Source organism: Mustela erminea, chromosome 4 (genome assembly GCF_009829155.1).
Source record: "Mustela erminea isolate mMusErm1 chromosome 4, mMusErm1.Pri, whole genome shotgun sequence".
In the NCBI taxonomy this organism is placed as follows: Eukaryota; Metazoa; Chordata; class Mammalia; order Carnivora; family Mustelidae; genus Mustela; species Mustela erminea.
In genome coordinates, this window is record NC_045617.1 from 123,228,848 (window position 1) to 123,250,479 (window position 21,632).

At 43.7% G+C, this 21,632-nt stretch overlaps 1 long non-coding RNA gene and 1 pseudogene across 5 annotated transcripts; both read right to left on the reverse strand.

Moving 5' to 3' along the window:
* Positions 1 to 2,340: 2,340 nt before the first annotated feature.
* LOC116589421 lies at positions 2,341 to 3,178 on the reverse strand (annotated as a pseudogene).
* A 930-nt stretch (positions 3,179 to 4,108) lies between these two features.
* On the reverse strand, positions 4,109 to 18,493 carry LOC116587555. Of its 5 annotated transcripts, XR_004284516.1 has the most exons (5): positions 17,926 to 18,137; positions 16,371 to 16,486; positions 9,506 to 9,721; positions 6,868 to 6,914; positions 4,109 to 4,158 (listed from the first exon to the last, which is right to left on the reverse strand). It is a non-coding gene; the product is annotated as an uncharacterized LOC116587555 (long non-coding RNA). The 5 variants fall into 5 exon arrangements; XR_004284515.1 differs by lacking the exon at positions 4,109 to 4,158 and having other exon boundaries at positions 6,576 to 6,914; positions 17,926 to 18,134; XR_004284514.1 differs by lacking the exons at positions 4,109 to 4,158; positions 6,868 to 6,914 and adding an exon at positions 7,635 to 7,672 and having other exon boundaries at positions 17,926 to 18,133.
* Between the last annotated feature and the right edge of the window lie 3,139 nt (positions 18,494 to 21,632).

Here is a 21,632-nt window from a genome sequence, read left to right on the forward strand (position 1 = left end):
GGCTGTCTTTGGAATAATCCCCCAGAGACACGGGAATATGCCGGCACTACTTGGGACAAGAGCTCCGCACAGTGAAAGGGAAGTCCAGCTTCTCAGCCTCTGGCCATCGCTGTCTTCTAAGAGTCAAACTGAGGAAGGACTTCAACTATTTCCTTCTGGACCTCTCAGTCTCTTTTCCAAGTGAATCAGTTATTCTTTCCAGCTTCTCTCTTAACTCAGGCAAAAGACCCCGAGGGCAGAGCTGGAGACTGACACTATCCCCTCAAGCAATAAAGACTGCCTAGAGCCAGCAAGGCCCCCCACACAAGGGTGACCCCAAGGCAGTGAGTCACCTGACCTCTGCTGCCGCCTGTGCGTCCCTACCAACCTTTGTTCCACATTTTCCCTCTATAAAGATTTATTTATTTATTTATGTGACAGACAGAAATCACAAGTAGGCAGAGAGGCAGTCAGAGAGAGGAGGAAGCAGGCTCCCTGCTGAGCAGAGAGCCGGATGTGAGGCTCGATCCCAGGACCCCGGAATCATGACCCAAGCTGAAAGCAGAGGCTTTAACCCACTGAGCCACCCAGGTGCCCCACATTTTCCCTCTATAAACCTAGAAGATTTTCAGCACTTTGGAGACAATCTTTGAGATGTTAGTCAGTCCTCTGCCGTCCTAGTGTTGACCTCTCTGAAATGAACTGCTTTCTTGTTTCACGACCACTTGTGTCTCTGCCTTTGGATTTTTTGAGTGGTAAGTGGCTAAACCTGGTCTATTTGGGACCCCTGGAGCTGGGTGCTCTTATACCCATGGGCTCAAGTTACAAAATGACTCAGAGCCCCACTTTTCTACAGTTGCAGGAAGTCTAGGACCCTGACCCAGGAAGTGCCACCTGGGTCAGTCTGTATCCCCAGTTAATAACCAAGGTCAATATCAACTCTTGTTTCTCCCTCTCACTATTTCCCTGTGGGTATCCAGCCTCTTCACCCTCTCCCTTCTTTTACAAACTAACACTGAGCTAGGGGTCAACTCAGCTTCAGCAGAGGCTTGAACCGTGGATAGCACAGTCAAGAAGGGGAATTACAGGGCCACCTGGAGGGCTTGGTCTGTTAAGCATCCGACTCTTGATTTTGGCTCAGGTCATGATCTCAGGGCTATGGGATCAAGCTCCACATCAGTCTCCACACTCAGTATGGAGTCTGCTTAAGATTCTCTCCCTTGCTCTCTCTGCCCCTCCCCACCATCCCTTGTGTGTGCACTCTGTCTCTCAAAAAAGGGGGGGGGGCACCTGGGTGCTCAGTCATTAAGCGTCTGCCTTCTACCCAGGTCATGATCTCAGGGTCCTAGGATCAGGCCCTGCATCAGACCCCCTGCTCAGTGGGAGGCCTGCTTCTCCCTCTCCCACTCCCCCTAAATAAAATCTTTAAATTAAATTAAAAAAAGACAGCCCAGAACAGGGACACAGTAGAATTCCATATCAAAGGTGACTGTTCCTAAAATGATTTCTGTCTCAGGGGACCCCTCTGGACATTTCTCATCTCTCTGCTCATGGAAGACACCCTTTCTTCTCACTGTGCTCAGCAATGCAACACCTCTCTGGTGAGCCTCTCAGTTCAGATTCTGCCTTAATTTCATGTATTCAAAGGATACATTGCAGAGTGTTGTCTTAACTAAAGAGCAATACTCCCCCAAATTAAGGATACTATCATACCTTAAAGCAAAAACAAGGGAAGGAATGAGGGAAGGAGGGAAGGAGGAAAATGGGAGGGAAGGAGAGAAGGAAGGAGGAAGGGATAAAAGGAAGGAAGGAATGGAAGAAGGTGGGAGGGAAGGAGGGGAGGAAGAAGGGTGGAAGGGAGGGAAGGAAGGATTTTCTGCCATAGTCCTCAAGGATAGAGAGTGGTTTCCTCCTCTCAGCCAGGTGGCAACATCCCATGACTGTTATATCCTGAATGGCATTCCAGGTTCCTCAAGGCCTCGCAGATCATTTCTTCTCCTTCTTCTTCTTCTTCTTCTTCTCCTCCTTCTTCTTCTTCTTCTTCTTCTTCTTCTTCTTCTTCTTCTTCTTCTTCTTCTTCTTCTTCTTCTTCCTCTTCTTCTTCTTCTTCTTCTTTTTTTTTTAAGACATATTTATTTTGAGAGAACAAGAGAGTACATGCACATGTGAGCCTTGCAACAGGGGCAGAGAGGGAGAGGGAGAGAGGATCCCAAGCAGACTCTGCACTGAGTGTGGAGCCCAATGTGAGGCTCAATCTCATGACCCTGACATCCCAACCTGAGCTGAAACCAAGAGTCAGATGCTCAACCGACTCTGCCACCCAGGTGCCCCTCTTTTTTTTTTTCCCTATGGATCTGTTATTTAATTAGATTCTTTGTAAGAAATTTGTAAGAACCCCAGTTTATGAGAATAAACTCCATTTGTAAGAGAAAACAGGGCAGAAAAAGCCCTGAAGCTGAGGAAAATCTTTGATTTTTGGCAGAATTTGTCAGTCCACAGCTTTCTGACCAACCTGGTGCTGCCCTGTGATTTCTAATTTGTCCTTCTCCGTATCAAAGAACTCACCTTGCTGGTGTCTGGGTTTATGCAGCTTCTTCTTCTTGAAGTACACCTCCATGAGATGTCTGGGTGGAGGTGGCAATGACAAATTTCTGGTGTGTTCTACACAGAGGACTGAGGGCCAGGGGTCTAGTCACAAGTAGCAAGCCACCGCTCAGCTGCCTCGGGAAAACCACCTCTTGCCTTTGTGGTGTGCTCTGTGGTGCCCAGGGAAGAGGATCAATATGGCCCCAGGAGTGATGCCAGCTTGGTTTTCTCGTGTGCTGACTGAAAGGGTTTTTGTGAGGTTCAACTGCTTTCAAGACACATCTTCAGCCAGATGATTCTTAGGCCAGGGGCCAAGTTGAACTACGTGGGTACCACCATTCTGGTCACCACCAACCAGTTCGTGGCCGTAGCAAGAACCTTCTCTTTTTTCTTTTCCACCCTGGATCTAGCTGCTGAATATGTCCTATTGCACAGAGCCCTTCTGGAACACACACCCTCTGACTAGGATAGGGTATCTATTGGCTGCAGTAGGCTTTCCCCTTCTTTGGCATTTTAGCCTTGGGGTTACTGTTCTTAACCTTGCCACCAGCATTGGCCGCTTGGCTTCAGGTTTCTTCTTAGTGTCCCACTTCTCAGCTTTTCCACTGACCATCTTGCAAGATGGAGAGCCATTTCCTATTTTTCTTACCTGTGTAGCCTTGGAAAAAGCACCTCCCTGAAGGTAGTTTGGGTGTCTCTCTGTTCTTTCCATCTGAGGAGCTGAATACCTTCTTCACCTTAGCTTGTTTGTAGAACACAGTCAGGGTTTGTGTTTGTGTGTTTTGTTTCTCAGTCAGAAGGTTGAGGGTGAAAGTGGAGGGTGTTTGAACATGGAATGGAAATGCTCAGAATCTGAAGGATGGAAGAAGTGGTGCATATTCTCCTGCCCTGAGGGGAGCTCTCTTTACTCCTGGGCCCAGATTCTAGATCATTTCCTCATGATCAAGTTGTTAAAAAATTGAGGTGACATCTTTTCTGTGCTTCCAAACAATAGGAACTGGTATTAATGATACAGAGATGCAGGTGAACATAGAGGAAGACAGGTTCCAATTTCTGTGTCCCATTCCTCCCTTTTGCTGTCCACTTCTCTTCCCTCGGTCTCCAGTCTACTCCAGTTAGAAAACTGGAATTTCCTAACATAAAAACAAGAGCAGTAAGTGCATGGGGACAGGAAACGTGGATCATTAACAAGGACTGAGGTCCCTCCGGAGTGCTCCTAAGTGAGAACCTTCACTCTGCGCCCAGGAAGCCAGTTTTCTACCTACCTCCACCCTCACACACCCCCCACACCTCCCACTCCTACCCCCCCACTACTCCCACCCCCACCCTCCCACCCTCTCCAACCCCCTCACTCCCCCCTGCCCCCCACCCTTAGCAGAGTGGCCCCTGTAGGACCTGCTCCAGCTTGATTCACTCTCTGGACAGATCTTTAGCCCACTCTTCCTAAAGCCCAAAAGGTCATTACTCCCTCGAGCTGCTGGAAAAACACTACAGAAATCACAGAGTCCAGGAAAGAAAAACAGGCAACAAAATGGAACAAGTTCAGGGAGTTGAACAGATGTTTATTTTGATCCATGTCCAGTTTTGACAAACCTAGAAAGGAATACAATGTCCAGGAAAAAGCAAGTGGAAGGGAGGGAGGGAAGGGAGCTAATAATATCAAATTTGAGACTCTACATAAAAAAATAAATTTGATCCATTTATCATCGCACACAATGGATAACTTCTACATAGGATTTTTTTTTTTTTATTGAAGCTGTAGCAGGGCACCTGGGTGGCTCTATCAATTAAACGTCTGACTCTTGGTTTTGGCTCAGGTCATTATCTCAGGGTTGTGAGATGGAGCCCTGCTCGGGCTCCCCTCTCCCTCCCTCTCTGCTCCTCCCCACTGCTTGCAAGTGCTCTCTCTGTCTCTCTCTCAAATAAGTAAATATTTTTTTAAAAATTGAAACTATAGAAGTACCAAGGGGGGGAAAATGGCAGAATTTCTCTGTGACGTGAGAGTAGAGAAGACTTTCATAACTACAGCCAAAAATCCAGCTTTTTAAAATTAATATTTTGGAAATTATTTAAAATATTTACAGAGCTTCAAAGTCAGGTCTATGAAACAAAGTATGTCAGAAAAACCAAGTTTCTAAAGAGAAAGATTGATCAACTTAACTACATAAAAATTTAAAAGCAGGGCACCTGGGTGGCTCAGTCAGTTAAGCATCTGCCTTCAGCTCAGGTCATGATGGGATCCTGGATCCAGGATCCTAGATCCCCAGAATCTAGCCCCACATTGAGGTCCCAGCTCAGTGGGGAGCCTGCTTCTCCTTCTCCCTCAGCCGCTCCCCCTGATCACAAGTAGCAAGCCACCACTCAGCTGCCTCAGGAAAACCACCTCTTGCCTTTGTGGTGCCCTCTGTGGTGCCCAGTGAAAAGGATCAAAATGGCCCCAGGAGTGACGCCAGCAGGGAGTCTGCTTCTTTCTCTCACTCTCCCTCTGTTCTCTCTCTCAAATAAATAAATAAATCTTCTTTTAAAATAAGTCTGTATAGATTGCCATGGAGAGACCACTACCATATTGTCTAGAACTGTATGTAAATATCTCAATAAAATAAGTATAATAATATTTTAAATGAAAAGTGGGGGAAATCACATAGAATGCTACTATATATAAGAACAAATGGGGCGCCTGTGTGGCTCAGTGGGTTAAAGCCTCTGCCTTCAGCTCAGGTCATGATCTCAGGGTCCTGGGATCGAGCCCCGCATCGGGCTCTCTGCTCAGCAGGGAGCCTGCTTCCCTCTCTCTCTCTCTGCCTGCCTCTCCATCTACTTGTGATTTCTCTCTGTCAAATAAATAAATAAAATCTTTAAAAAAAAAAAAAAAAGTCTATGGAGAAGGAGACAATTGAGTAGAGGATATAGGGATAGAAACTTGGTTTTTCTGACATACTTTGTTTCATAGACCTGACTTTGAAGCTCTGTAAATATTTTAAATAATTTCCAAAATATTAATTTTAGAAAGCTTTTTATAGGGGTGTCTGGGTGGCTCAGTTGCTTAAGTGTCTGTCTTTGGCTCATGTCATGATCCTGGGGGCCTGAGATTGAGCCCTAGGCTCCTTGCTCAGCAGGGAGTCTGCTTCTCCCTCCACCTCTGCCCCTCTTCCCCAGCCCTGTTCATCCTCTCTCTCTCTCTCTCTCTCTCTCTCTGTCTGTCTCAAATAAATAAATAAAATCCTTTTTTAAAAAAAGCTTTTTCTAAAAAGCAAAATAAATAAAATCTAACTGCTCAATAAGTTAGTGATATAATGACAAAGAAAAAGACTATTTCAAACAACTTTAACCCTAAACACTAACCTAACTGTATATACCTAGTGAGATATATCCTAGGGATAAAAAGAATTGAAAAGTGGTTTTCATTTTTATATTAAATGACTAATCGTTAATCAATTGATTGATTGATTAGTCAATTAATGGTGATAATATGGGGAGATAACACAAATGTTGATGTTTTTGGTCGAGATATTTGGTTGGGAGAAAGAGCAGCTCTAAGATAAGTCTTGTGAAACAATGGGAGTCTCTATTTGAGTCAAGGGTGTTAGTATAAACAAAGAATGACTTTATGTAGAAGCATATATATTTGTATTTTCTGTCCACCAGAAGGCCCTTGAAAACAAGGATCGACCCACTAGCAATGAACATCCCTACCACTCAGACTGTGGTCTCGATTTGCAATTTCCCATCGATGGAAACCTTAAAGAAATGTTTGGTTATCTGCTTGGAGAAGGGAATACACAAGATGTGCTTGGATATCTCATCATAACAAAAAACTCAAGAAGCTATCAGAGTATCTTGGGACTACATCAAAGGTACATGAGGAGGGGTGCCTAGGTGGCACAGTGGGTTGAGCCTCTGCCTTCGGCTCAGGTCATGGTCTCAGGGTGCTGAGTCGAGCCCCGCATCAGGCTCTCTGCTTAGCGTGGAGCCTGCTTCCCCCTCTCTCTCTGCCTGCCTCTCTGCCTACTTGTGATCTCTCTCTCCATCAAATAAATAAATAAAATCTTAAAATAAGTAAATAAAAGGTAGGTGAGGAGACCCCCACTTGCCAAAGATGGGACAATTCAAGCATTCATAAGAATAACAATTGCAATGGGCTGCAATAAATTAAAATACATCAAATATATTTAAACCCATGACTTCATAATGATTTTTTTAATTGATCACATTTGGAGAGTTGTAGGTAGCCAACTTAATAACTCGAAAACTGGTCATAAAGAGAAATCAACATTTATCCTGCCTTTCCTATAGGAACCATACCTGATCACATGGTTGAAGAGGGAATTTCCCTTACAGAAGTAGTCCAGCTAGTAAAAGAAGAACAGAATGGTAGAATTCCATTATCACCATTTCGCAACTCCTAAGAAAATCATGGATTAGTCAGTACCTGATAACATAACCAAAAGAGAGATAAGCTGACATTATGCACATTCTTTTGGAAGTTCACAACATTCTCTGAGGAGTCCTACAAAATAAGTCAAACACAGACTGAGGGAAATTCTATAGGACAAAAATAAAACCAACAAACAAACGATAAGAACACACTTTCATCAACAAATACATTACAAGGGGGAAAATAGAACGAATGAGAGAACTTACACATTAAAATATACACAAAAACAAAATTTAATAAAAATATTTTAATAAGGGGTGCCTGGGTGGGTTAAAGCCTCTGCCTTCGGCTCAGGTCATGGTCTCAGTCCTGGGATCAAGCCCCGCATCAGGCTCTCTGCTCAGCAGGGAGCCTGCTTCCTCCTCTCTCTCTCTCTGCCTCTCTGCCCACTTGTGATCCCTGTCATATAAATAAATAAAATATTTTTAAAATTTTTTAATAAATTATAATAAAATAAAAATTTATTTATTAAAAATTTTAAAAACATAAAAATAATAATTTTTTAAAATTTTAAAAAGAGGGACACCTGGGTAGTTCAGTTGATTAAGCCGCTGCCTTCGGCTCAGGTCATGATTCCAGCGTCCTGGGATCGAGTCCCACATTGGGCTCCTTGCTCAGCGGGAGCCTGCTTCTCTGTCTGCCTCTGCCTGCCACTCTGTCTGCCTGTGCTCACTGACAAATAAATAAATAAAATAAAATAAAATATTTTTAAAAGAAACATAAAAATATCAACCAATATAATAATGTATATAATAATGTATGGCCTATATTATTTCAATCCTGATTCACAAAAACATAAACTCATTTTTTGTAAAAAAAAAAAAAATGAGACATTTGGGGGAATCTGAAAAAGAAAATCTGAGGCTCCTAATTTCCAGGCTGTTTTCCCACTGGCCTGAGCTTAGGCATTGTTGTAAGTAAAAACCACTTGAGAGCCCAGAACTAGAGTTGGAACAGCTGCCCTGAGCTGGCCATTTACTATCAGTTGAAGAGCCTAAATAACAAGGCCACCTCTCTCATTCCCTCTCAGCCCCCCACCTGCCTCTCCTCCCATATGAAAACAACCAACAATTCAGCATGAGGCTCCAGACAGGAGGTTCTCTTGAGGTGGTTCTCATTCAGGCTCTTGCCCACCTGGACTGCAAGTTTTGGCATCATCCAGGATGCCCCAAATGAGCAAGTTCTGATTGTATGACATGAGCTGATAGGCTTGATCACAACTGGGCCTGATCTAGAAAGGGAAGGGGGTTGGGGTACTCCACCAATATCAGCAACCCTACGGACTGGAATAACTATAAACTATGTAATACAGGACTCCATCTTGAAAAGGGTAAAAACCCTGTCCCTAGGGCCTGAATACTCTTAAGTCAGAAGACCTGGGAATTAGTTATTATCCCCATCTATGACTACACATACTCCTGAGGTCCCTCAGTGGTCTTTGCTCTTCAACCGTAGATACAAGATATGGTTATTTCAGAAAACAGAAGTAGAACTTAAGATAAACAAAAGAACCCAAGGAAGGGCAAGAAATGAACAAGTTGGGAAGTGTTGCCAGACAGGAAAGCCAAGGGGGCTGAAGCTGAGAGGCAGGTAATAATAATAATAATAGGAGGAGGGGGAAGAGTAATTTCACATTTATTGAGCTCCTACTACCTGCCAGGGGCTAGATAAGTCCTTTTTCATGCATCATCCCATTTAATACCTTCAATAACCTAATAGGTAATGCCCTCCACCTCCTCTCAAAGGCAACTTCACTCCCTCTTCTCAAGAATGCATCTCTTGCCTATTTCTTATATTATAGGAAGTTATACATAATAACTGAAGTTTCATATAATATGCAGCAGATTTGCCTAGACCTGTGGGAGGTCTAAGGTCACTGGAGGGCCAAAGACCCCCCCAGCACAGTCAACAAAGCTTCTTCCATCTAATGTTTCAATCTAAAGAAAACTGTCCTCTTTACAAAAGACGTCAGAAGATGCCATGCTTCTCCAGTCAGGGTTTTGTGTGTGATGTAACCCCTGACCAGCCATTGCTCCCTCACAATGTCTCACCCGGCCATCACTATTCGGGATCCTTTTCCAGGAAGTACAGCCAGCAAAGCATGAACCACATCTCTAAACATGTTGGACCTCTTACCATTTTACAATGAATGAGTAATGTTGAAAGTTGAGTGCATTTCTTTATAAGAATTCACAATGTAATTGGTGGTTATAGAGCAACTGCATTGTTTCCATCATTTCCTAACAAGGGTCATGCCTTGAAAGTTCAGTAATGGCCTCATGATAATGACAGAAAAGGGAGAGGAACAGACACACGAGGCAAAGAAGCAAACGGTGTCATGTGAATCTGTCTGAGCCCAGTAAAGGAACAACATTTGAATTACATGCCCATGACTCTGGCTTCCCAAATCACCAAAAAATAATTAACAATGGGGCTTAGCACTGTAGCTACAACTAATCGTAGCTAGAATTATTGCAGTAAAACAGAGAAGCAGTGATGGGGTACCTGGCTTCATTGCTTGTTTGTATCTTAATGTGGATACTCAGGACACATGACCTCCATAAATCTTACATTCAGGTTGTTTCAATTGTCTGTGCAGATCTTCCTGTGACACAGCTAGAAGGGTGCCTCCCAGCTGGGTCTGGTCGGGTGAGGAAAGCCAACCACCCAGCTTCAAGAAGCAGCTTTGTGTTCTCAGCAGATCGTCCAGTAGGCAGAGACCTATGGGGGAAAATTTTTTTTTAACTTTATTTCTTTGCGAAAATTGCTTGGAAGAAAGCTGGTCATTAACTGAAGTAATGAAAATGTGAAGAATTCTGAGAAAATAATCATTTTTAGGAATTATAAAGTGGGATAAAGACAAGCATTTGTCAGCTTGGCTTTATTAATTAAAGCAGCTTGGCTTTATTAATCCTCAATAAATGCAGATATTTGAAAAGAGACTTGAGAAACAATTTCAGGAAATATTTTCAGGCAGCTCAAAAGTTTCTCACAGAGCAAGAGACAAAACTTAAGTGAAAGTAGGAACAGCGGTTAACTCGTGGTAAGAGACTATAAACAGGAAACAGCATACTTTCAACATAAATGTAATTGAGAAAGGTCCAGAAAATCTGGATAAGCATTTATGTATCATCTAATTTGGAGCTATGCAAAGCTCTCTGGTGCCTCTTATAAAGGTCAAAAGGGTCAGCTATCCTTTCTGCAAATGTGGCCACTGGGTGAATATACATCAATCCCCCTTTCATTAGAGTAGCCTTCATCCAGAACTTTCTACAAACAGGTTTTGGAGGTTAAAAAATTCTGAACTTCCTGGAATAAGATTGTCTTGCGGTAAAAGCTGCCTGCATGCCAAGCATTTTGGCCCCTCCCCAAAAGGAAAGGCTTCTGATTTACTTCCAAGAGCTCATCCTCTTTCTACATAGATATTATCTAGCTCTGCATACACACCCTCTCTTTGCTTCCTCCTTGATTTATTATTCTACTTTTGTCTATCAAATCCAGATTTATTATGTTTATGTCTTTTTAACTACCAAGGTCCTTTTGGATATAAGCTTGTTGTACATGAATAATAAACAGCAACTACCAAGTATTATAGCTATTAATTATATTAACAGTTACAATATAAGCTATAGTTATACTTTATGTAATACTATACTACTTAAGATAGATAGTTATATTAGTTATAGTATGAACGTTATAGTATACCATAACATTCCAGTTTCTATACATTGTCTTACAGGCTTCAATGCTGAGAGACAGAATGTAAAGAAACAAGGCACAGGAAATTGTGGGCAGCTTGCTCAGATTCTCATAGCCAGTATGTGGTCCATTCAGAGTTCAAACTCAAGTAGGAAGGACTCTGTGTCAGGGCTTGTTCTCTTACTTAGTAAGCTGCCTATAATGGTGCACATCTCATTACCATTACTCTCTTACCTATCATTAACTACACAGAGCATCAGCAGTTTTATAAAAGCTGCTTACCAAGCTGAACTAAAGGAGGGCTAACTACATGATACACATACACACACACCCTTTATTCAGCTAGACTCCTTCAACCTCTCCACCAAACGTGTCCATGCCTACTCCATGCCGGATGCCGGCACTAGTCCACAAGTCAGGCATGGCCCCTGTCCTATTGGAGCCTCCTGCTAATTCGGAACCTCACTTCACCCTACACTTTTCCTTCACAGCATCACCCATTAATTACTTGTTCAGTGTCTTTCACCCCATTGTCCTGTGACCTCCTTGGGGGCAAGATGGCTACCCAGGTCACTGCTATGTCTAGGGTCTTGTGGAGCACCTGACACCTAAGAGAAACTTAATAGTTATGGAAGGAATGGATGTGAACCAACAGAGGGAGCAGGCTCTCTCAAAGGTTGGAGAAGGTATTGTACCAGCCAGTAGTTAGCTGATTATATTATCTGTGCCACAGGGTGCTCATCTCTGCCTACCAGAAACCAACAGCCTCTGAGTTCAAGCTCCCTCCCACTGTACTCACCGTCCAGTGTCTGCCTTGACAGTGAGGTCTTCCCAGGCCCACCCAGTCTGGGAGTTATACCAGTGAGCGGAAACTTGCCCTGTCAAAAGGGCTCACATCAGTATCATAGCCCTGGCCCATCTGATCTGGGTGTCTCTTTGATCCCAATCTCCAAACACCTGGAAAAAAGGACAACACTCCACCCACTCGTCACTGTAAGGTGTTTCATGGAGACTGGCTGTCTCATAGGCTAATGTAGGCCTATAGGCGAATGTCACGTGCAGGCAGGTTCTCTGAGAGAGGCACATTCTGGCATCAGGCAGGATAAGTGAGGTGTGTCCTCAGGCAGGGACCTGGGACTCAGAATGGGAGCCTTAAGCTGACAGAGGTGGGAATGTGCAGGTGTCTATCCTTCTCCCCTTAGACTCAGGGAGTGGCTTTGAGATGGAGGCAGCAAGCTAGGAGCAGAGAAGCAATTCCTGAAGTTTTCTGTGGGCTGAAGATAAATCAGCTGTGTCTTGTGAATCAGATTATCTGGTTGCCTGTTACTCCGTTCTCTGGTTTCCTTTTCTTAACTCTGGGCCTTTAGGGAAGTGTTATTTAATTACTATCTATCTGAGTCTGTAGTGCTAATGGCTTCAACTGTGGTTGCTCACAAGCATAAAGTGAGAGGGAAACTTCTGGGAACGTGGCAGGGCTGGGAAGTCCCTTTCTCTCCCCATGGAGATGTCCCTCCAACTGCACCCTCTAGGATGTTCCCCTTCTTTTATTATGGGAGGTGGATCTTTCTTTGCAGCATCTAGACCAGCCGAGGAAGGCCCCTGATTCCAGTCCTCAAATGGAGATGACCCAAAAGCACCCAGAGTTGGCTCTGAAGATTTGTTCTCCTGATGTTTTGTGTTGTTTTGCTCTTCACAGACTCTTGTAGCCCTGGGTAACCTGGGGGCCTTGAGGGAGGAAGGTCACCATCTGGCAGGTAGAAGGATCCCAACTGTAGTCTCAGAGTCAGGAATGTGGTCTACAAACTGCCTCCCACCTCAAGACCTTGAGGCTCACAGTTGCCTTCCCTTCACAAATGAGATCTCCCCTCTTCTGTGTTTTGCAGAGCCCCCACCCCCACCCCCACCTCAATCCAGGGCACTTTTCTAGTTCCCAGAAGAATTGGATCTCCTCTTCCACTGTTCTGAAAGAAAAGAACTCTGAATGACAAATCACCACCCCTCCCCCCAAAATCCCCATGATTAAAAACGTTGGTATTTTGTTTACATGTGAATAACCAATATTCTACAGCCTTTTTTCTCTCTCCCACGCGTACACACATCTTCATTTTTCCAGCTGACATGTCTATCCTTCCTAACCCTGCAGTTGAAGGTTTGTGGCCACTGGGGGCAGGCCCTGTCATCCTCAGCTCTTTCTCAGGGCCTCAAAGTCAATGCTCTGTTAGGGCATTTGTGACCTCAGAGGAGAGTTCGGTTACAATGGTGTGCTGATAAACCAGCCTGAGGGGTTAGCCGGGTAGAATCCCTGATTTGTAAAGGTTACCAGTTTCCGTGATGTAAATACTCCCTCTCACCATGACCCTTTTCCAACTAACAACGGTTTAACAACCAGCTTGTAACAATTTCACAATTGATCTCACCAGTTGGTCTGAATTAACTGAAGCACACCACTGTTCAAGGAGATCTCCAGAGCATTCTTGGGCCCCCGGAATGTCTCAACAAAATGAGCAATAAATCCAGTGGAAGCAAAGGGAGGAAAGAGCTCTCATGTGCCATTTTTTTTTTAAAGATTTTATTTATTTATTTGACAGGCAGAGATCACAAGTAGGCAGAGAGGAAGGCAGAGAGAGAGAGGAGGAAGCAGGATCCCCGCAGAGCAGAGAGCTCGATGTGGGGCTCGATCCCAGGACCCTGGGATCATGACCTGAGCCGAAGGCAGAGGTTTTAACCCACTGAGCCACCCAGGCGCCCCTCATGTGCCATTTTTGCCTGCTGGGTTTCTTGGCTCACAAAAGGTATGGAAAGGGTATGGACTTTAGGGTGTCAAACCTCTGGGTTCAAATCCCTGTGTAACTTATGCAAGCTTCATCTTCCAACTCTGCAGAAGAGGATTGATAAGCCCTACCTGTGGGATTACTTTAAGAATGAAAGAGATGCCTAAATAAAATGCCTAATATAGAGCAAGCTCTCCATAAATATTCTTTCTTTTGAGCCCACACTTGTCTTAATTTTTCCCGTAGTTCACATAATTATTTTCCAAAGGGTCCAACAGGGGGAGCCCAAACTCAACACTGTCAGGGTGGGGGCTGGTCATTCAGCCAAACTCTCTCACCAGTCTTGGCTTTAACTGGGGAAGCTTTGAGGAGCAAAGATTTTTCTTTTCCAGGCTCTCCCTTGTCCTCATCCCAAAAAAGCTGAGTCCATCAAAATGTTTTAGAACTGGGGTTCATGCCATCAGGCTTCATTCTCCTCTGAGATGGCAAACTATAACCCAGTCAGACACCATGGTCCATGAAGTGAATACCACATCAGGACCAGAGCAAGCTTCACCAAAACAGTACTTCACACAGCACAAAGCTCATAAAGCTTTCTGCACAGCCTAAATACCTCCCACACCAAACCAGCCATAATAAACAGTTTCACCTAACAGTCCTGGGGATTATGGTAAAATTGTGCAGCAGAAAGCTGTGGCCAGATATCTAGAAGAGCTTTCCAACTGTAAAACCACCAAAGAAGGAAGTGGAGTCTTTGCCTCTGTGGCCTGGAAGGGTGGAGAGAGGAGGGGAGTCAGAAGTGGAAGGAACAGGAGGCTCACTAGTTTTGAGAAGTGTAGTTGTTCACAAACAATGGAATTATCGGAATGATACAGAAAGGGGCATCAAACGAAACTCTGAGGAAATCTGGTTTCTTGTGATAAAGAGCTTTTGGTAACCTGAGACAGTTTTGGAAACCTGGAAGCACAAAAATTCTTTACTAGAAATGAATGGTAAGAGCACCTGGGTGGCTCAGTGGGTTAAAGCCTCTGCCTTCGGCTCAGGTCATGTTCCCCAGGGTCCTGGGATCGAGCCCCGCAACCTGCTCTCTGCTGAGGAGGGATCCTGCTTCCCCCTCTCTCTCTGCCTGCCTCTCTGCCTACTTGTGATCTCTGTCTAATAAATAAATAAAATCTTAAAAAAAAAAAAGAAAGAAAGAAATGAATGGGAAACCTTGCATTTAATTCCCATATGGTCACTTTCCAAATGGCTGGCCAGTTATTTAAGCTCACTAAAGTTATTTAAGCTCACTAAATCTCAGTCACTCCTATATTCACTCATGCCACCCATATTTATTGAACATCTTATACGTCAGGGGCTAAATGAATCCCAAGGAGACAAAGGTGAGCAAAACTAGGCACTGTCCTTTTTTTCATGGCATTTACAAAGTATTCATCTGTTAAAAGTCATACTAATGCTGGGACAACGAGATATCCACAGGCAAAAAGTGAAGTTGGATCCCCATCTCATGTCATATATGAAAATTAAGTCAAAATGGATCAAAGACCTAAATGTAAGAGCTAAAACTATTAAATTCTTAGAATATAACATAGCCATAAATCTTTGTGACCATGCATTAGGTAATGGCTTCACGGATATAACACCAAGTACTCAAGTAACAAAAGGAAAAAAAAAAGATAAGTTGGACTTCATCAAAATTTAAACTTTAATAGGACACTAATCAAGAAAATGGACACTAATCAAGTGTAGGAAACTATAGGACACTAATAGGACATAGGATGCTAATCAAGAACACTTATCAAGAAAATGGGACACTAACCATAGGACACTAATCAATAAAATGAAAAAATGACCCACAGAATGATATCAAATGCTTATAAATCATATATCTGATAAGTGGCTTAGATCTAGACTACATAAAGAACTCTTACAACTCTGGACACCTGGGTGGCTCAGTCCGTTAAGTGTCTGCCTTCAGCTCAGGTCATGATCCCAGGGTCCCAGGACATTGGGCTCTCTGCTCAGTGGGGAGCCTGCTTCCCTTCCTCTCTCTGTCTGCCTCTCTGCCTACTTGTGATCTCCCTATCTCTGTCAAATAAATAAAATCTTGGAAAAAATTTTTTTTAAATAAAATAAAACCTTAACTAAAAAAGAACTCTTACAACTCAAAAAATGGGCAAATGATTTGAATAAACATTTCTCCAAAGATACACAAATGGCCAAAAAGCACATAAAAAGACACTCAACATCGTCAGTCATCAAGTAAATGCAAAAATAAACCATAATGAGACACCACTTTATACCCACTAAAATGGCTAGAATCAAAAAGACAGATTGGAGAAATGGGAGCTTTCATACACTGCTAGTGGGAATGTCCAACAGTGCAGTCAATTTAGAAATAATCTGGAAGTTCCTCAAAAGATTAAACAGAGGTACCGCATGACCTAGGAATTCCACTCCTGGGTATGTACACATGAGAAATGAAAATGTCTATCCACAGACACTCTGGTACATGAATGTTCATGCCAGTATTATTCACGATAGCCAAAATGTAGAAACAACACAAAAGTTCCTCAATTGATGAATGGTTATATGAACTGTGGTACATACACCCCCACCATGGAATAGTATTTGGCAAAAAAAAAAAAAAAAAAGAAAAGAAAAGAAACAAAGCACAAATGAAAGCAATTATGGAAAGGAGAGCAAAGCTGAAGGCATCCCAGTCTTGCATTTCGAGATACGCTACAAAGCTGTAGTCAGAATCATACATTACTGGCAGAAAAATAGACTCAGTTCATGGAACGGAATAGAGCCTTCAGAAATAAACCGGAAAAGAAAAAATATAGTCAATTAATCTACAATAAGAGAGGTGAGAATATACAATTAGAAAAGACACATACCTTCTTTTCAGACAAGGGGCCAAGCTTCAGACTTATGACCACCAGACAGTCGTCCTCCCACAGCTACTTTGCCCTTGTGCCCAGCTTTCTCTCCATAGTGTCTTCCGCTGCTCCCTCTTGGCAAAGAAATCACAATAGGTTGCTTTCTCAGAAGGATGCCAGTCACCTGTGTGCCATGAGGAGCCCTGCAGCCCTCCTATCTCTCAGAGGAGGTGCCCATGGGAGGCTTAGGGAGGACACAGGGTGGTGGAGGCCGGCTGCACCAGGATTCTTCCTCCCCCCGCCACAGCAGCTGGGCAGCCTTTCCCAAAATCCTTTCCATTCTTACACTCTCCAGGCTGGCTTCTTTTCAAACAAGCAAAGGACCGGTATTTGTCCCTGTGAATGCCTCACGACTCATGGCACCAGTGGGTCAGATAGGCAAAAAGCCATGATGGCCCCTCACCTCCAGTGGCTACCAGGACTCCCTAAATAGGTCGAATGTGTGTTATGTATATTTTACTACAATTAAAGATAATAACAAAGGCAGGGTGTCCAAGTGGTTCAGTCAGTTAAGCATCTGACTCTTTATTTCAGCTCAGGTCTTGATCTCGATGTTGAGATCGAGCCCCACATACTGCTCTGCACTGGGCAGGGAGTCTGTTTGGGATTCTCCCCCCCCCACCACCACCTGCCCTTCCCATCCCAACTGCATGCATGAATTCTTTCTCTTTCTCTCAAAATAATAATAATAATAATAATAATAATAATAATAATAATAATAAAAGTATAGTAGTAGTTCTTTCCTCACAGTGTTGTTTTGAGGATTAAATGAGATCAGTATTGGCTGAAGGAATGGCTAAAGTGCCTAACATCATTTACAAGCCAGGTTTGGAGAATGAGGATCAGGATGGTAGAGGGGACACTTCAACTTTCTACTTTAATTCATGTGTTTATTTTTCAGATTTTTTTATAACTAGTTTATAACTAGTTTTTGTAACTAGTATACTTTCAGAATTAAAAAAGAAGAAGAAGAATGAGGGCTGCTTATTACTGCATTACTGATTTGTTCAAGACTTAGTATCCACAGAAAATTGCATGAGATTTAGGATCAACATGCTTGGCCTATGTTTGACCTTCTGTATTTGTATCTCTATGTGTAATTTTTTCCAGATTTCCTTAGCTTTGCTTGCCTTTCTTCCCCTCCACCCCCAACTTACTTAAGTCTCTTAGTCACAGTCTTCTTTTTTTTTTTTAAGATTTTATTTATTTATTTGTCAGAGACCACAAGCAGGGGGAACAGCCAGCAGAGTTGGAGAAGCAAGCTCCCCACTGAGCAGGGATCCCGATGCTGAACTTGATCCCAGGACCTAGGGATCATGACCAAGCTGCAGGCAGATGTTTAACTGACTGAGCCACCCAGGCGCCCCTCTTAGTCATACTCTTAAACCTCCCAGTCTGACCATTGGCTCCTGCCCTTATGCTGGAAGAGAAACCTGAGACATCGGGCAGTGGGTGGGGAGGGGGCACTATGCTCATCCCTAGACAGTGTCTTAACTCCTCTTCCCATTTTTACCTCCTTCTCCATGGTGAAACTTTCCCCGAGATCTGATTTTCAGTCTCTCACTGCAACTTGAGAGGTCTGCTGCTCCAGGAAGACAGAGACAGCTGGGAGCCCTGGCCGGAAGTCCGTTTCCTGGGCAGGAGAACACTGGCAGAAATCCAGACCACTGACGTCACCTGGTCCGGAAGGCGGAAGCCATTGCCCAACCATAGGAAGTCGATGCCAACAACACATATTTCTGTGATTCCCTCCTTCCGTTCAGAAAAGCATTTTCCTGGACAGAAGGCAGTAGTAGTGGAAAGTGTTCTGACCTTTGAACCACACAACCACACAACATGAGGTTGGCCAAAGCCTTGACTGACAAACGAGCATGAGACCTGACCCTGGACTTGGCTGGAAGATGCAAGTCTGAGTCGGCACTCTGCCACCTAACTTCTGACCTTTGACAAATCATTCAATTTCTTTGGTCAATTTTCTTTGCTATGAATAACACTACCTACCTCACAGAAGTTACTGTTGCAAGGCTTATGTGAAGTCATCTCTGGAAGACTTCATAAACTTGAAGTAGGATGCCAAAACCAAAGTATACTTTTATGAGACCCTTCCTGACAGCAGCAAACCCCAAGGAGGCTGGAGGGAGAGTGGGTACAGGCTGATCAGAGCCAGGCAGCCTGCACTGGAATGCCAGTGTGCTGCTTACCAGCTCTGGGACAGTTTCTCTGCACCCAGTTTCATGGTGGTCAGAATGGGATGATAAGAGGGCACCTGGATGGCTCAGCTGGTTAAGCATCTGCCTTTGGCTCAGGTCATAATACCAGAGTCCCAGGATTGAGCCCTGCATCAGGATCTCTGCTCAATGAGGAGTCTGCTTCTCCCTCTGACCCTCCCTCCCCCAGATCGTGCTCACTCTCTCTCAAATGAATACACAAATTTTTTTTTTTTAATGGGGATGGTAAGAATACCCTTATCACAAGGTTCTCAGGAGGGGGAAGTAGTCACTCCACATAGAGCACATGGGCACGCAGAACATGGCCCAGCTCAAAGCAGCCCTCATCAAACCCTGGCAGGGCTGATTACTCCAGATGCCATCTTGTACACTTCCCGGACCTGGGCTGGGCATTCAGTCTAATTCCAAGAGATCTCATGAAAAGAGGTTCTGCCCCCAATCCACTGTCCACACAACACACAGAGCTAAAATCTGACAGTGTCACTTCTCTGTTGAACCACCCAAATCTGCCAGAGCCAACCCAGCGAAAGTTATCAAGCCCTTGAGATAGGCCCTTGAGTTCCTCTCCAGCCTCATCTCCTGACACTCACGGCCTCTCATCAAGGTTCTAACAATCATAAACTACCTGCAGCTTCTCACTTCCACCCCCTGGCTCTCATTGCCCTCTGCGCAGCACACCCTCACCCACCCTGCCTTTGCTAACTCCTAATTATTATTCAAGACCCTTAATGTCATGTCTTCCAGAAAGTCCTTCTTCATTTTCCTATACAGGGCTTGGTTCCCCTTCTCCCTTCATTCCTTGAAGGCACTTCCATCATGGCACAGGGCAGATTTTATCCCAACTCTTCATGTGACTGTTTCACAACTGACTGAGGGATTCTTGAAATCTACGGCTAGCACCGGGTTGTATTTATCTCCCTAAACTCAGCACAAGTACAGTGCCAGGCACACAGTAGGTGCTCAGTAAACACTGGGTGCCAAGACTGATGAATGGATGCCCATGAACCAATAAAGCTTGTTTGTTCAGCTACCATCACAGATGGCATTGCTTGCCTAGGGTTGGGCTGAACGTCTCAAACAGAGTTTCCATCCACCTCATCCGTCCTTTGTCTTGGAATCACCTCTGTCTGTGTCTTGGGCATCCTCTGTACCTCTTCTCCCTGTTCTTATACTCTTATAATTTGTTATTTCAATCTCTCTTGCCCTCATGCTCTCTCTCTCTCAAATATATAAATACTTTGTTTCACTTTTTTCACTATTTCTCTTCCTTGAATGGACGTGTTTCTTATCCTTTGTTGCTTTGTATCCTTTCCTCTTCTTTCCTTTGTGGCTGAATGGATGTCTGTTCTCTTACAGCTCATCAAGGGTTCTGGGCTGGTAAGAGTACTCCCATGACTCTTCAGAAAGAAAGAAAAGAGATTTTGAAAGAAAGAAGCCAAAACTTTTTGTGTCCCCAGAAGTTTCATACCCTTTATTTCATTTATTTTTTGTAACATCCATAATATGGTATATCACCCAAAGAAGCTAGGTTATGCTTCTGAAATAAACATCCCCAAAAATCTTAATGGCTTTTATGCAACAAAAATTTATTTATTGCTCCTAGAGTATGAGTTAGCAGAGGCTCTACTCTTGAGTCATCATAGTCCTAACTCCAGGACCCAGGCTGACAGGGCAACCACTATCTAGAACATTGCCAGTTACCATAAGTAGGAGAAGAGAATGTGAAAAAGCACCCACTAGCTTTTAAAACTTCCAAAGAGAAAAGGGTTGCCTGGCTGGCTCAGGTGGAAGAGCATCTCCATCTCCGGGCTGTAAATTTGAGCCCTATATTAGATGTAAAGATTACTTAAAAATTAAATCTTTTAAAAACTTCCACATAGATGAGACACATCTTAATTGGTCAGTCAGTTACATAGCCATGCCCGGGTTAATCAGTAAGATTATGGGGCAGCAAAATACAGTCTTCCTAGGAACCTGGAAGGAGAAAGAGATTCATCTGTCTGTGAACAGGCCTGATAAACACAGTGGATATTACTGTTCCCATTTTACACAGGAAGTGGCTGAGGCTCCAGAAATTTATGTGGTCTCTTCAAGGAGATTCAGAAAATGTCAGAGAGGGAGGCTGAACCCATGCCCTTGGTTCCTGAGACTCTGCTCTCCTCACTTCATTGGATTTTTAGCATGCTTAGACTTTTCTGCCACTTTCTACCAAATTTTTGGATGCTGCTGTGAAGTGTGTTTGCTGGCAGGCCAGAACCAGGATGATAAGAAACCCCACTTTGCTCGCCAATCTCTGCATCACATCTGCTAAGGGCATCAGTATCTCTCTCCAAAGTGAGGTTTTTAGAGACTTCCATTTTCTAAGACAAAACCAAGTAGGTCACAAACCTTGTAGCACAGTCATTTGAAACCTTCAAGGCAAAACTAATCTATGGTTACAGAAGTCAGAATAGCAGTTATTTCAAAGAAGGGTATGAGGGGGAATGCTACATTTTGACTAGACAGGGGCTTAAGGAAATCTTCTGGGATAACAGGGGTGATGTTATGTGGAGATTATGGTTAAATGAGTGAGTATAAATGTAAAAAGTAATCAAGCTGTACACTTAAAACTAGTACATGTTGCTGAACAGTCACATCTCAACAAAAGTAAGTGATAAAGAATACTTTTTGGTGCCTGGGTGGCCCAGTGGATTAGCATCTGCCTCCGGCCCAGGTCAGGATCCCAGGTTCCTCGAATCGAGTCCCAAGTTGGGATCCCTGCTCCATGGGGAGTCTGCTTCTCCCTCTGTCTCTCCTCCCATTCGTTCTCTCAATCTCTCTTGCCCTCACATTCTTTCTCTCAAATAAATAAATTAAATATTTTTTAAAAAGAGTACTTTTCATCAAATTAAAAAAATTTTATTGTGCCAAAGATTCTATTAAGAAAATGAAAAGAGGGGCGCCTGGGTGGCTCAGTGGGTTAAGCCGCTGCCTTCGGCTCAGGTCATGATCT